This window comes from Mustela nivalis (genome assembly GCF_964662115.1).
Source record: "Mustela nivalis genome assembly, chromosome: 11".
Taxonomy (NCBI): Eukaryota; Metazoa; Chordata; class Mammalia; order Carnivora; family Mustelidae; genus Mustela; species Mustela nivalis.
In genome coordinates, this window is record NC_139030.1 from 94,096,870 (window position 1) to 94,114,239 (window position 17,370).

Here is a 17,370-nt window from a genome sequence, read left to right on the forward strand (position 1 = left end):
GGTTTGCTTATGCCACATTCCAGAACCTCTTAGGTTCTGGGTGTGAAATGTTGAGAATCATGGCTGGCAACACTTGACAAAGGTAATTTGGTTAACAACTATATTTAAGGGCTAGCCTACACATAATAGAGAAGAGGGTATACGCTGGCACCACAAAATGAGTTGAGTACATCATTTAATGAGAAGCCCAAGACAGACTCTTGTTTGGCTACCAACAAAATTAGCTTTTATCAGCTGATGACTCGATAAATAGATACAGCGCACTCAGTCTGCATATAATACATGTCCAGCTGTTGAGATATTTATGTGCAAGTTACATGACACCCCTTATGCTGAGGTTAAGAATGTAAGTTCATGTAGACTTAGAATCTCAGGAGGAAAATATTGGCAAGGTGTGGTGTTCTCAAGTGATGTAAGAACCCATGTTTCATTAAGCAACAAAGTTGAGAAAAAATCTTCCCTGGATTGTTAGACCAGGATATACCACTCATTAACCCTTGAAACGTATTCTAGTGTAAGTATCACTTGGTTATTTTTCCTCTTTTCATAGACTTTGTCCGACAAGTTAAACATTGAGATGCTTGAAGTTGCTGGAATTCTGAAAAGCATTTCTGAAGGCTAACCTTGACCTCACTGGCTATCATTAGCCTACTCAGGTCTCAAATAAACAATAATAACATTGTTGTCCACCTCCTCCACCAGTCTGCTCTATGTGATTTTGAACAGTTTGTTTAATCCAGTGCACTTGTGCAGGATAACAAGATTCCATCTATTGAGGACATTCAGAATTGCCAGTACTGTTGGGGAAAGAGCCACTATCCAAGCAGTCTTTAAACAGGAGAGCCGCTGCCAACATAAAATCTTTTAGTCTAACAGGAACCAAACCACTTCTATTCCCTAATACATTTAGAAGCAGTTCATTATTACTACTTATTAGTAAGTGGCCAAAAGTTAGAGTGAACCAAAGTCACTGATACTTATTCAGAGAAAGATATTCCTTCCTTGGGGCTTTTGCCAAATTGCTTTTTGGAGAACATTATGTTTCTTGCAAGGGAAACATACTTTAAAATATATGAATTAAGGAGTTAACAAGAGTGCTAGTCAAAACATATGATTTCCAGTTGACCAGAGCATCTAGGTAAGATAGACAGTAAGCATCTTCCCCTTGGATTCCCAAACCTGATACTCTAAGCTATTGCTGAGGACTAGCAGACTGGGTTAAGCTGGCTTAGTAGAAATTAGCTGGTCTTGTCCAAAGCACCTCAATCTGATTCAAGGCCATAAAAATAGGATACAAACGGGTGAAGGATAAAAGACTGGATTAGTCAGAAAAGTCAAGCTTAAATCTCAGAGACTTTGCACAATAAAGGTTTCTATCCTGCTCAGACAAATCCTGATGTGAGTGGAAGAATGCTCCAGGCTTGCTCTCTCCCATGATCTGAGCACATTCTTTTTGTGGCTCAACTCATGGCCTCCAAGATTGCGGTAGCAAGGGAGGAAAGCATGAGCAGGCTGCACACCAGCTCTTAAGTGCTCTAACACAGAAGTGACACATATTACCTCCTCTCACCACTCACTGGACTGAACTAACTACCATGGCTCTGCCTCAGTAAGAGGTTGAGAAAAATGGAGGATAAATGGAGCTCTGGTGGGGCTCTTGGCTGGCTCAGTTAGTAGAGCATGGATCTCTTGATCTTAGGGCTGTGAGTTTGAGCCCCACTGGGCACAGATATTACTTTGAAAGAGTATGATGAAAGGCCTAGTAGCTCCAGCTCAAGTTTCGGTTCCTTGTTGGTTGAAAAGGGTTGAAAAGAAATGCTCAGTGATATCAGTGAAAAACTTATTTGTTAAATTGTTAACATATGCTGACTCCGATGGAATATAAATAAATACTTTAATTTATAAATAAAATATAAGAGGCTCTGCAGTATAGAGAACCTTGGGCAGCGACAGGACATGTGCCCGTGTTGTCACTTATTTCTATCTTACACTTCTACTTTCTGCTCAGGATCAGAATATATGTGAAGAACTAACACTTCTTTGCTTGACAGAAAGCCATCTGTTCATTTGTTTCTAATTTTCGTACAAACACTAACCATTTTTAAAATGGTAGAATAAACCAGTGCAGATCTGCAGGTTCATGTGGTACAAGGAAAAAGAACTAGGGAAGGCCACTAAGGAACCAACAGGCAGCCACAAAACTGACCTGGCTAGGAAGCCTCCTCGTGACGACACTGTTGTGTTAAAGTGTTCGGACCTCTTCTACCAACACGAAAAAACCCAAAACCCAAATTCCTAGATCTGGCCTCTAGGGCTTCTACACTGTGACTACGCGCAACTGGTTCAACTTTATCCCCAACTTTCTACCATCGTGAAGCCTCCAGTTCCTTTGTAGACCCGTGAATTGCTCTTTTCCTTCCAGTTTCATATTTTCATTCTCTCTTTCTACAAAGTACTCTTCTTTCTCTTTTTCTTCTTTTCCTCTCTCCCACGCCCCCTCCCTCCCCTCCCAACTCTAGGTTTGTCGGCTCTACCTTGAACCGGAGCATCCTTCTCCAGAAGTCTCCTCAGCCACTTGCAGGCGTATGTATGGCTGCTGTTTTTACTACCTATTCGGCATTCATATGAATGACCTTGTGTTGTTAACAAACTTTACTGTAATTGAAACAAATTCCTACTCCCATCCGTTTTCTGCTTTATTTCAATCCTAGAAGCCATTGATTTCTATCAAATATATGAGTTCCTTTTTTTCATAGTATTCTGAATTCAAAAGGAATACAAAGGAAGAACAAAAAATATTAAACCATATAAGAGTACACACTACACTTCAAACTAGGTTAGCATATCATCTCATCAAATCAAACTCATCAAATATCATCAAATTGTCTCAAGAAGTATTAGCAATTTGCACTTCTACTGCTGTCAATTTCCCTATGCCATCAGCAGCACTGTATTTAATGTCCGCTCACTCTACCCCACTCCAAGAAATCTGTAAGCCCTAGAAGGGCAAGGGTCATTTTCTTTTATATTTGCTATAACATTCCTTGTCTGGTGGCAAGTACCTGCTCAAGAACATCAGATGGATGAAAAATGGAGGTCTGTACTAAAGAAAAAAAAAATAGAAAAGTGTGTTGATCCTTTAATTTTGTGTATACGAACTCCTTTGTTCCAAACAACGAAATCTCCTTCTCTACTTGGCTTCCTGTTTCCCTGATTTGAAAGTAGATGAGTGAATAAACATAAGGATGACAACAGTTTATTTCCCTAAACATTCTGACTAGAATTTGGTTAAGTTAGATGCTTTTAAAATTTTATTTATTTGACAGACAGAGATCACAAGTAGGCAGAGAGTCAGGCGTGGGGGAGGGGGAGCAGGGAAGCAGACTCCCTGCTGAGCAGAGAGCCCTATGTGGGGCCCGGCCTCATGACTGGACGCAAGGGCAGAGGCTTTAACACACTGAGCCACCCAGGCGCCCCAATTAAGCTAGATTTTTAAAATAAAAAAATAACACCAACTGTGGATACGGATGCTGTGTCAGAACACTGGCCTATCTCCTACCAGCTGTGAAACACTGGACATAACTTCTAAGTTTTGGGATCCTTAGTTTTAGCATCAATACAATGGAAATTATGAATGAGATTTCCCTTATCGAGTTGCTGCAAGAATTAAATAAAATTATTTGTAGAAAGTGCTTTGACAACGGTGGAAAACTGTGAGGTCTCAGTATCAGTCTTCAGGTGGTATTTCTCATGAAGACACAGTATATTCATTTGCCAATATGTGATTTCTTAGCTTCAACTCTTCTCTTTAGTTTTGCTTAGTGGCCAAATGGCTTTTGTAAGTTCTTAGGACAGAGAGCGTCTTTGAGAAGGCTTGTGCCACAGAAAGAAAGCATCTCATTTACTAACAGCCCCACGGTTACCTGCTGGGAGCCATCTGTCAACCTGCAGGAGCACTGAGAGATTTCACTGGGGAAGGAGAAGAGGCTTTTGCTTGAACCCGGGTGCCAGAGCACCAGGCTATTTCTGAGGCTGTTGTGAGCACACAAATTCCAGCTGTGGCCAAAAAAAGTCAGAATTCAGCTGAGTGATGGTGTTCTTTGCCTGGCGCTCTCTGAGAACTTGAAAAAGCATGCATTTAGGAAAGGGGTCTCCACCAGAGAGAAGAAAACCCATGCTGTGCTGGAGTTATCTGACAGGAAAGATGAAATTCTGGCAAATCTACTTTTAGCCCAAAGTCCTTAAGAGCTCTAGAAGCAGAGGGATTTCACCAACCCACTGAAGTCTTGGGGAAGCATTTACAATTAAGTGTGATCTCCAGCTGATTCAGGTCCTTCATCTTTTGCTGCATATTTTTCAAGAGGCAATGTGTGATAACTTAATTAGCATAGTGGGTACTAAGATGGCACCCATTCCTCTCTGTTCTCTAATGCTAATTTGAAATCATTTCTTTCCTCCCTAAGTTATTTTCTTAACAGTGGTGGCCAACATTTTATTACTAAGGAAATTTCCAGTAATGACCCACTTTAAAAAGTGAAGATTTCTTAATTGAGTCAGAATATTACTTACTGGGTGAAAAAACACATCAAAATAACAGCTCCCCTCAACATATACTTGAATCCACTGCGTTAGCACTCCCAGGCGCTCTGGAAATTCTGTAACAATATTCATGCATGCATGATACAATAATTCTCCCACCAGTAATCTTACAAATATTAAAACACACAAGGATATATCATTAAGATTTCACCAAACAAAAGGGGAGGGCTTTGCATAGAGATGCTGGTAACAAAAAGGGTTTGCTTCACTATAAATAGGAGCCAAAGGAGGAGGCAAATCATCTGCTGGGAGCTCTTTAAAATGTGTTTCCCTCTATTATTCTGTCAGTGGCCATGCAATTCCTCTCCTTTGTGCTCTTTTCAGAAGGGTGTTCTATTATTATGCTTTATTGAATTGGCTTCGATTTAAGTAAATAGACACCACTGAGATGAAGGGCAGTTGGAATGGAGGAAGGAGGCCGACAGAAATCAACACAGGAGGAGGGGCACAGAGAGACAGGGACTGTGAGCTGTAGAGCCAGATTCCAGAGAACCCCAAGCACTGACTGCTCCTGCAAGGCTTTTATTGAAAGCTCCTAGTGGCCACTTAACATCTACAATCAAGCCACATGGGTCTGATTTATATAAAAACATATGAAAATAAGATTACAGTCTAAGCTTAAAAAAAAAAAACAGCATGGGAACCAATGTGGTTGCAAATATTCCAGCTGCTCTAATTACTGTTGTTGCAAAGGAAATATGAGGGCTGCTGCTGCCTCGCTGGGGTTCTCCTGGGCTCTCTCCTGGGACTCCATCAGCCACTTTGGGTATTTGCAGGTACCAAAGTTTGCTTCAGAGGTCGGGTTTTACCCTCTCACTGAGGATGGTTCTTAGAGCTCCCGAAGAGCCAAAGAGGAGTCAATAGTCTTTCAGAAAAGTTACTGAGAGTTTAAAAATGGGTTATCTTTTAAAATTGTGGTTCCCACCACTTACATCAGAGAAGTCTTAGAGTCGTCTAACTCCACCTGCAGGACCCTGCCTGACTCCCACTGACCACCCCCACCTCTGCAGGATCTTCCACACACTAGGAAGGCACCTTGGGAGTATCTCCTGTGCGTTAAAGGGATCCATGTGATGTAGAAAAAAACAAAGGCAGAACAAAAAAATATTGAATTTCCTCACTACCTAAAGCCCATTGACAAGTCCTTGAAACAGGAAGAATGACATTCTTCTATGAGCTAAGCTGCCTTGATGTTAATACTTTGCTAAGGGCAAAAGGCAATCTTAGCCTGACCCCCAGGATCCTGAAAGTTCCCTTTGATATATAAAAGTTTCTTTGGAAACTTTCTTTATCTCTTTCCCCCCAAAACACATGGTGACAATCATCCCCTAAATATATGACCCACCGATATATATAAACCACATAGCTCAGGTTTTATTAGACAGTAGTAAATGACCTTTTCCTAACACTAGCTAGCCCCCTCAAGGTCCTGGAAACCTTGCTTCCAAAATTCCTTAGAGACTTAACGCTCTCCCTAACCCTCGTCCATCTTGAAAGAATATAATGGGCCACTCCTCCTGACCCCGGCGCAGCTCTTTCTGCTGGCAGGTCCTGTCCCTATGTTTTTATAAAACCACTTTTTTGCACCAAAGACACCTCAAGAATTCTTTCTTGGCCATTGGCTTTGAACCCTAACATTTTTCCTGTATCACATGCACTATCATAAAAGACATCTACCATTCATTTCTCACCATGGTCTATTTAATATTCTCTCAGTCATCCAAGAAATTACTGACTATAAATGCCGACGGAATAGCAAAGTCAGTTTCCAGCAGGGACCACATGGAATAGCATTTATGCCATTATATGACATATATGACCTGTCACAACGGATCCAGGGGCAGTTTCTGGTTTTCAGTTTCCCAGACACTTGGTTTTGAGTGTTATACAAACCAACAGCCATTTCTCTTAAAGAATTCAACAACTAAAATCCTTTTCCTCAAAAAGAAATAATCTGTGAGGACATTTAAAAAGAAATAATTATTACCATAAAAGTCAAATTAAATTTCTTAATCTAATGAATTCATAACTGAAGTGCAAATACATTTTTAAATGATAACTAAGTTGTTTTTAGTCACTCTCAAAATTATGAGAATTGATTATGTCATATTCATGATTTTGGCAACGAGGTTTGAACTCTTTTTAAGTAAATGCCTATAAAATAGACATGATTGTCGGTTTTTTTAAATTGAATAATTTCATTATTTGTGCCTAATAAAGGTGTTGACTGAGATGAAGCATAATTCAGTCATATAGCACACAAGTATCACAGAGCCAACTCTCACAAGCAGAAATCTTGTAAAAGCTCTTATTTTAGGGGTGCCTGGGTGGCTCAGTGGGTTAAGCCTCTGCCTTTGGCTCAGGTCATGATCTCAAGGTCCTGGGATCCAGTCTTGCATCCGGCTCCCTGCTCAGCTGGGTCTGCTTTTCCCTCAGCCACTCTCCCCTCACACGTGTGTGTGTGCACACACGCACACACGTGCACACACATGCGCACGGACACACACACACTTAGTTTCTCTCTTTTTTAAATAAATAAATAAAATCTTTTTAAAAAGCTCATATTTTACAGAAGCCCAACAAACTGTCTTCCAGCTTCTTTATCCAATTACACAGAACTTCTTCCCCTTCCTTTCTTGGTAGTGATACATACTAGTAGATTTTAGAGTCACCAAAAAATGTGATGGAATATTTGGATTTCCTTTGTATTCTCTGCTTATTAAATTGTAACAACTGGAAACAATTTCCTCATATGCACACTACTCCTGCCTGTAAAGTGCTACATCTGGAAGCTTCTTTTAGAAATGTGTCAGACAGTTGCATTTAGCAAGAGAGGCTCATGTGTTAGACTTTGTTCATTAAATATCTGCAGTTTAGTTGATGACGATGATTTCAGGGGATGATGACTGGGGCTGTTAGACCCACACATGACTCCATTCACTTTCTTTTTTCTGGATACTTCTTGCAGTGGGTCACTGGTAGAAAGGTTACAGCAAGGGGCTGCTTAACAGAGCGGAGAGAGTAAGGTTTTAAGAGCCAGCCAGACCTCTATGTAGAAAGTTATTTAATTTCATCAGGCATAATTTCTTCAGCTATAAATTGTAAATAGTAATATCTACTTTCACATGGTTGCACATCACAATCACCTGAGATCCTGCTTAAAAATTCAGAGTCTGGGATTCCATACCAGGCATTCTGTTCCCAGATGTTTGCAGTGGCTGCAAGAAGCTACAACCCTCACAAGTATTCAATATGATCTCCAAAAGGGTGATCTGAAGACCCCAATTTGAGAAATAACTGCTATATAATAAATAACTAATCTTATTAGCATAATATTTTTTTTTAAACTAGGTATCATTTTTTTTTTTTTAAAGGAGGATGTAGTTCTCAAGATACTAGCTTAGTAATAGCTGTTAGTTTAAATGTTGTTAGTTTTGTTATTTTTAATTGTATAGGCTTAAACTTCTATTAGTGATATAAAGGAATCCCAAATATTTTTCCTGGTGATTTATAGGTGGTTTCTCTTCTCAAAAAAAATCTGGTTTTTAGCTTTATGTGTGTGATAGACTCTTTATAATAAGATTTAATGAAAGCTTTGGATCTATGCCCATGTAGGCATGACCTTTATTTATACAAAAGCTTCCTGTGTCCCATTCAAATACTGCCTGGGAGCCCAGAGACCTCAAGTTAAAAGCAATTGGCCTAAAGAATTAGATATTAACCATTTGCAGCTTAGAGAACTATTTCTGTACCCTTGAGATCTTACAGGTCTAAAACATGGTTATTGTGCAATGGAAAAAAATGTGACCTTTATATATCTATTTATTCTCAAGTAGCTTTGATTGCTTATTCTGTAGGAGGTTTGGAAAGAATAGCTCTTTACAAAATTGAATTGGAGAATTCTAATAAGGAGGCTGTTTATTCTGTTAAAATAACACAAGCTTCTACTTTGGATAAAAAGGAATTCAGTAAAAACAAACTTTAAATGCCATAGATTCTACCACAAGTTTTGGTAAAAGAGATGCTTATTACCCAGCAAATTTTATCTTTTTAAATGCATCTCAGCCAGGAATATAAGGCAATGCCCATTTCCTTTTTGCTCACATTATTCTGGGATGAAAATACTTCAATGATCCAATGCTCTTAGGAAAAAGACTAAAGTCATTACTTTGTCCTGGAATACTGTTTCACCAGGACTCACTTCTCTCTCTAGCCTCATTCTATACTATGCCCCCCCCCCATCTTTGTCTTCTGCTTTACTAGCCTTCTGCCATTCCCCCTTATATAGCATGCTCCTGTAGCTACAGTGCCTTTGAATGTGCTTTTGCTCTGCTTGAAATTCTCTTTTCTATCCTCTTTGTCTAAGTACTTATTCATAGATCATAGCTAAATTACACTCCTTGACCAGATCAGTTCATGAATCTCGCCTTCATATTACAGTTATAATAGTTCTTATTATTGTCCTAATTTTATAGTTATTTATATAATTATTTGTTTTATGGTTATTCCCCCATTAGACTCTAAGCTTGCTGAGGACAAAGACCATAACTGTTTTTGCTACCCAGACCATAAGGACTTGGTACTCTATACTTATTTATTAACCATATAGAAGAACAAATTTTAAAAGTTTATATCATTTTGTTATTTACCTAACATCTATAAGAATCAGAAACCTAACAGCTTTCTAGCTAAATGTCTAGGAATACCTCTTTTGGCTTTAGTTTCACTGTACAAAAGGAGGGCATTTAACTAAATAATCACTGGGTTTGTTTTCAGTTTTAAAAATCAGTGACTCAACAACCCAAATATCCATCAACTAATGAATGGATTAAGAAATGTAGTGTATTCACTGGTGAAATATTATATGGTCATAAAAAAACAATGAAGTGCTGATTCTTGTTACAACATGAATGAACACTTGAAATATTATGCAGAGTAAAAGAAGCTTCTCTCAAAAGGCCACATGTTGTATTACTATATTTACATGAAACATCCAGAAGAAAAGGCAAATCAGAGACAGAAACTAGACGAACAGTTGCCTAGAGTCTAAATGAGGTAGAAATGGGGAGTGACTGCCAATAGGTATAGAGTGTTTTTTGGAGAATATGATGAAAATGTACTAAACTTAGGTAGTGGAGATGGTTGCGTATCTCCAAATACACTAAAAATCACTAAGTTGTATAATTTGGAAGGCTGAATTTTTGTATGTGAGGGAAGCTCAGTATAGCTGATACTAAAAAATATCAATGACTCAGTGGCTATATTAATTCATGGTTTTAATATTAAAATCAAAATAATTCAGTAAACATTATCTGTTTTGAGAAGTTTAAGTTTTTCAAGAGGTTTAAGTATTTCTGAGTATTTTTTTTAAAATTATTTATTTATTTGAGAGAGACAGAGAGAGAGCGCAAGCCCATGCACATGCCCACAAGGTGGGGGGAGGGGCAGAGGCAGAAGGAGAAGCAGACTCCTGGCTGAGCAGGGAGCCCAATTTGGGATTGGATTTCAGGACCCTGGGATCATGACCTGAGCTGAAGACAGATGGCTCAGACAGACTGAGCCACCCAGGCACACTCATTCTGAGTATTTCTTCATTGGTTATTATACATTAAACACTAAGTAATACCTTGTCTTCTTAGACCCTGCTTAAAAAAAAATAAAAATAAAAAAGAATGCATGAAACCCCCCCCCCCTCCCAATTTCAAGGAGCTTATATCATTCTATCTGGGATGGTAATTAACTATAACACAAAGCATACGGTAAGAGTACAGATGAAAAGTACAAATCAGGGACTGTCCTGAATCAAATGAGAGATCATGTTGCATGTCAATTATTCAAGACAGCACGGTATTTCAGATAAACTTTATAGTTATATGTGAGTTGGACAAGCAAGGATGAGTAATAGAAGAAACTGAGACAACAGTAGAAGCAAAAGAATAGAAGCAGGAGAAGATGTGCGCCATGAGAACTAACAGTTGTTGGTACACAGGGAATTTGGGGGATGGTTGGGGCATGACAGAGAGCTTGGAATCTTATTGGGAGAATGTATATTTATTCCACAGTAACGGGTTTCTTGGAGGTTTTAGGTAGTTTAGGTTTAATAAATCATGGAGTTTTAGGAAGATTAATCTCGAATTGAAATGGAGGAACTAATCAAATGTATGTGGAACAAGGATCTTGGGATTGACCAACAGTCTTGGGATAGAGCAACAGGAGGGTGGCAGGATGAGGAAAAAACTAGCAAAGACAATAATGAGAAAAAAGATGTCAGTGTTGCAGACTCAAATGAAAAAGTGGTTTCAAGGAGAAATGGGTGGCCGCTATGCATGTGCACATGCATGCTTTTACACATGTGCACAGTATTTAATCTCCGACAGTCTTCTCATAGTTTATAACTTGTCTGAAGTCTCACAGTCAGTAGTGGGAGACAGAGTCAAGACCAAAATCAGGTTTTCAGTTTTCTTTCCACAGCACTGTTGCTATGGCAAAGAGAGGTCATTCAGTCTAAAGGCTGGGAGGCAATCACTTGATTTTTTAAAATAAGACAGCACAGGAGATCTCTCAAAAATGTTTTCAGTGAATAGAAGGGTGAAAGAAAAAATCTAGCAAAATGCTATGAAGACAACAGGACAAATAAGAAAAGAGGCAGTAAGTGGGATGGACTTGTTCAAGGAGTTTGGATAGCAAGGGGAAAAAGGAGATAGGACCTAGATATACAGATTTAAGCAATAAGCTTTTAGCTTGGGACTTTCACAGTGAGGATTCTAGAGTCAAAGGAACCAGGCTGGTCGGGATATAGTGATGGAGCACACTCCCAGGGGTAAGGCAGCCACAGGATGTTATTACATTGAAGACCACTGAAAGGGGTGGCAGAATAATGTATTATATTTCAAAATGTGTTTGGTATAGACTGACCCTGGGATCAAATTTTATGTACTCTCTTCACTAATTCATCTTAGTCAATAGAAGAGTTGTATTTAAGTATTATCTCTTAATTTAGTAGAAGGGAAAAAATTAAATACTCAGCACATCCCTCAACTTTTGAAAATGTTTTAATGATAAGTTGTAACCCATATTTATACAGTTCCCAGCTTTTTTTGAAAGTAGAATACCTCCTACTTGGAAATGTACCTTAAATATGCCCAGTGTAATATAAGAAGTATTGGTGACTGAATGGGCTTGCCATTAGTTTATATACTAACAGGCAGATGTGTTAGTTTTTCTGCTCATTAAAAGTAAAACAACTTAAAAATACATTTAAGGTTAATAAATATTTCTGCTGGGATTTAATAACACAATAGCAAATGATATATTTAGTATCATTAATTAGTAATCATTAATTTAGTATCATTAATCAATTATATGATATATAATTAGTATCATTAATATTATAAGTTTAGTGATGTCCTCTTAAAACACAAATATGGAATCTTCTTTATCATGTGTCGCTACAGTTAGCATTTAACATTCTGCTGTTTTTGTTTCTTTAAATGACAATTTAATTATGCAGTTAGTTCCAAAAAGTAAAGACAGCCTCATTGATAGATGCAAAAGCAAATGACTCATAGCCATGATCTCAACTATCAAATGTCATAATTACTTATTGCTTTCAAAATGATATCACCAAAATAAAGGAAAGAATTTGTACAGACTTTTCAAAAGCTTCTCTATATGCCCAACTTAATCAGAGGCAGATGCTAATTAACTGGCTTCTGATTAAATTGGGTCCACAAAGTGAACCTGCTAGAACTTTAACACCAATTAGCTTATTCCTTTTTTCTCATGTTAATATCAAGCGGAACAACTTGTCCCTTTACTGAATCTGAAAACAAAACATGTGTAGTCATACCCAGCCACTCTGCGTGGGTAGTTTTTACCCATGGACATATATTTTAAAACAGTCTTTAAGTGATTTTCTGAAAGAGCCAGAAATCAGAAAGACTGAAAAACTTATTGCTAATGGTCTTCCATGGTGGTGTCAAGTAAATGGGTGATTTCTTTAAGAAAAGCCTTGATATATGATTTTAAGTGAGGGAGACCATTTTACAAATTTGGAAAATTTATTTTCTACTGGGTCGCCTCATCATAACATGAACATAGATCGAACTGACCATTTATAAAATGAGCATCCACCGAAACATCCATCCATCCCTTGGTTAACAATAGCTTTTTCTTAGAATCAGTCTACAGGAGGAATTAGAATGGAAAAATTTCTATGCAGGGTTATAATAAACCTATTTCCTAATGTCTAATTGTATTTTTTTCAAACTAATGATTGCCTCACACTTTTTTTCCCACTATGTTTTTAATGAAATTTGATCTGTGTTTATGGAGGTTTCATATTAAATGTCCTTTTCCTATATCAATTATTGTCAGAGAATGAAGCTATTTTATACATGTCGAATGCAAAAGAGCTCATTTTGAATAATTCCATTTTTATAACTGCTTTTTTTTTTGTTGTTGTTTTTAAAGATTTCATTTTATTTATTTGACAGACAGAGATCATAAGTAGGCAGAGAGGCAGACAGAGAGAGAGAGCAAGAAGCAGGCTCCCCACAGAGCAGAGAGCCCGATGTGGGGCTTGATCCCAGGACCCTGGGATCATGACCTGAGCCGAAGGCAGAGGCTTCAACCCACTGAGCCACCCAGGCACCCCCTATAACTGCTATCTGAAAGTCATACAGAACTTCCTAGGATACTGACTGGAGTCTCACCAAAATAGCTGAGTAGAAACTACTGACAAATAGAGTTAGAAGCATCTTGAATTTTAAAAATTGTTTCTTATAAGACTTAGTGACTTTTACCTAAATATCTTCTTTTCAGAGCTTATTTATTCACTGGTGCATTTTCTCTTTCAATCTCTTTCTCTCTCTCTCAGTATATTTCCACTACACTAGCTAAAATAAAGTGGGGAATTCTGGACCATGTTTAAAATCTTCATCTCTCTGATTATGCCTAATACATCATAACTATACAGTCTTGTTCATCCCCTGAAGTTTTTAGGATTTCTGTGGGGAGGCCGTTAGATGTGGGAGTTCATTTCAGTCTGCAGGGTATTGTTTTTGGAATTTGCCAACACTAACACTTTGTCTTTCCTGTCTCCATATACAACATGCCTGGCAAATTATAATTATCAGTATTTTCTTTTACATAAGGATAATTATTTGTTACTTTACTTAAGCAGTAAAAGAACCTAATAGTGTTCTCCCCACAAACAAGACTCATATGCACAGGGTTATTGGCCTGCCTGTCTGCATAATATGGAAAAATCCCAACTGCTCTCCATAAAACAGACTTTCGTTGTAAGTTACTCCAGCAAAATACCAACCACAATTTTATGGAAATCCTTTACTAGGAGCTTCCAAGAGAAAAAGAGATAGTCACATTAAGAAGATCTCCCTTTTTTTTTTTTTTTTTTTAGCTATAATTCTATTTTAACTATGATGTTCATACCTGAGAACAAATGAATCACTAAAATGAATATTGGTAAAATTCTTGAGACCCGGAGTAAAATCCTTTTTGCTACAATTTATGATTATGTAGATAGGGCACTGAACTCCCTTGTGTGACAGTCATTGTAGTTAATGCAAGAGCCAAACTACCAAATTAGCTCATCTGGATTAGGGCAGATTAAGACAGGGATTTGTACAGCATTCTTGTTTCAAGGGCACTGGCCACAGATTTAATGAACACCTTGGCATCTACTGGGAATACTCACTTGAAGCTATGATTAAACAAACGCAGTCATTTTCAGAGTAAAATCTGCCCATCTTTCTTGGTCCCCACCTTAATCTATAGCCTTCTTTTTAGTATCTCTCATTAACGCTGAAGAGATCCAGTGAATCTCAGAGGCAAATTAATGCAAACTAGTGAATGCACACAATATGCAAAACAAAATCCTCTAACAGACCATGGGACCTGCCACGGCTCAGCAAGGCAGAACCCTCAGCTTGCTGGAATGTGTAACATGTTCCCCTAGGCAATTGCTCATTCCTCTGTCCAGCAAAAGCAGGACATCTGTGGCTTTACCTTGGCGCTATGCAAACTTCCCCAAATCTGTCTTTTTGCCACCTGAGCACACACATCCTTTAGATGGTTACATCAACTCTGAAACCAGTAACAACACTTGAGGGTTGTTCCATTGGTGAAAAAAACAGAACAGTTGCTAAAAAGAAGGGCCCTCTTATATAGCATTACATTTATTTCAAAAATTGAGATTCTACCAAAAATGTGCAAAACTGCAGCCATTGGAGTATTTGGCTACAAACAGGGATACAAAGAGAGAGCAAAGGCTAAACAGGGATGAAAGAGAAAGGGTGACCCCTCTCCCCACTTAGCTACTAACATTGAGCAAAATGAACTGCCCAGCATCAAACAGAAAAGCTTTGAAAGCACACCCTTAAATGTTTTCTCTGTGCCTGTTTTTCTCTTCTAGATACGAAAAGTCAACGGAACATCATTAGGGAGGATATTGTTCATGTACATGCCATTGACTGTGCTAAGCTCCACTTTCAAGTTTGTACATCAAATGAGACAATAATGATGAAGGTATACTAGAGGCAATAAAGCTCTCTCTACTAATTATTGACTAGTGTCATGGTCTTCTTAGGCATCAGTCACGGGGTACATACTAGGTAGAAAAAAACACAATAGCTATGCCACATTGTTTCCCCATTGTACTTTAGCCTTCAATAAATTAAAGGGTTTGTTTTTCCCAGACATGTCTTGGCCTCAGGTCTGTTTGGAAAGGCAATCCTGTTGAACCAACTACCATTGTGCCCATGCTTGAAGTCAGTTTGACTCCTGGCTAGAGTTAGATGAAAAATGGCTGTGCACAGCCCATGATCTACTTATTAAGAATATTTCATCTTATCTTAAAAACCTTAAGAATTTTTTAAAAAGATTTTATTTATTCATTTGAGACAGAGCATGAACAGTAGTAAGGCAGAGGGAGAAACAGACTCCCCTCTGAGCCAGGAGCCTGACATGGGTTTTGATCCCAGAACCTGGAGATCATGACCTGAGCAGAAGGCAGAAGCTCAACCATCTGAGCCACCCTGGTGCCCCAGGATATTTAAGATTAAACAGTTTCTGTTGTACATGGACTTGATTTTTGAACACGAGATGTCTGCCTGAGTCTTCAGCCTCCCTCTTAGGGCTGCCAGAGGAGTCTGGTTACCAGAGTGTGTCTTGCCAGGCTGCTTCCTAATCCAGAAAACAGGGAAAGTTATGAAGCCATTTTAAAATTTGGTAGAGAATTTCCAATGCATAATATTGATTTTAGAGAAGTAACACCAGGCCCCATAAGGAAGCACTTCACACTTAGAAAAATCCGATCGGAAATCTGGTCTAGTTTCGGTGTGCTCAAAATCCACTAAGGTTTTTATAAGAACCTGAGTCTTCTTGGTCTCTTTGAGTTGTGAGGAGAGCTGCTTCCTGTTCAATGAGCTGATGAAAAGAGATTCCGAGTGCAAATGTGTACTTTTATCAGTAGTAGGTATTCATTGTCAATACTAGTAATAGAAGTTTGGGGTCTATTTTTGTTTTCATCCTCCTATTTAACACTAGCTCTTCAAAGTCCTGGGATCCTGAACCAGGGAGCTGATGGAAAGCTCAATTCTTCTGACGGCAAAGGGAAACCACGATGGCTCTTGGTCTGGCGGAAGCAGATCATGCAAAGAATGATCAGCCACACTTAGTTCATGACTGAACAAGTAGCCCACTGCCCCTTGGCATCTTTTGCTAATTCTCTCTAAATGTATTTGAGCAGGGAAAAAAAAAACCTAAAAGCTTTTATATTTGTTTTAAAAGTCAATTATGGGGCAACTGGTGGCTCAGTCAGTTGGGCGTGTGCCTTTGGCTCCCATCATGATCTCAGAGTCCTGGGAGGAGCCCCAGGTTGAGCTCCTTGTTCAGCAGGGAGTCTGCTTCTCCCTCTCCTTCTGCCCCTCTGTGCCATTGGTGCTTTCTCTCTCTTTCTCTCTCTCTCAAATAAATAAAATCTTTAAAAAAAAATTATATTTTTACCCCCAATGGTAAGTGACATCTGCCAATTTTTCTCCTTCTGCCCCTCTGTGCCATTGGTACTTTCTCTCTCTTTCAAATAAATAAAATCTTTTAAAAAAATTATATTTTTACCCCCAATGGTAAGTGACATCTGCCAACTTTTTTCATTTTAACTGAGAGTGGATTTGCTTCATGTTGAGGGAATATAAAAAGCAAATAGTTGGGCCTCGCTTGAGCTGACCTGAAGGTAAGGCATTTTGGTCCATTTCCTTTTTAAAGTAGTTAAAATTCAAAAGCCAAACAAATAATTTAGAAAAACAACAACCGCACTCTATACTTGAGTCAGATGTTGTATAAATTAGTTTGAGAGATTTTTTTCATACCACAGGTCTGTGACAAAAGGAATTCATGAAGCTGAACCTTAAAGTTTAGGAGACTTAATGCATGTCACACAAGTAAACCACCTCTTTCCTCAAATGTTGTCAAGTTAGTTTGTTTTACAATTTAATTTTAATTTGTAGATATAAAGTATAAATCTTTAAGATTTATTTTAAAAATATTAGTACTCCTTTAAGGAGACTAAGATGCTGAATACCCTTTATCCTTTCTTATCTGTAGGTCTTATTTGGCAGAAAAATACATTGCCAGCTAAATGTAATTTGACCTTCCTAGAACTGTTTTATAGTAGACTCAAGAATCATTATTGATGAAACCAGAATCAATCAGCAGTCTTCTCATTTACACACTTGGTAAGTCATGAGCGAC

The 17,370-nt window shown here is 38.3% G+C and overlaps 1 protein-coding gene and 1 long non-coding RNA gene across 34 annotated transcripts in view; one reads left to right on the forward strand and one right to left on the reverse strand.

Moving 5' to 3' along the window:
- MAP2 (microtubule associated protein 2) overlaps positions 1-17,370 on the reverse strand; it is a 290,836-nt gene that overhangs the window by 110,801 nt on the left and 162,665 nt on the right. The gene's annotated exons all lie outside the window — the stretch shown is intronic.
- On the forward strand, positions 43-17,348 carry LOC309844559. The gene is made up of 3 exons (XR_014300758.1): positions 43-82; positions 15,035-15,147; positions 17,224-17,348. It is a non-coding gene; the product is annotated as an uncharacterized lncRNA (long non-coding RNA).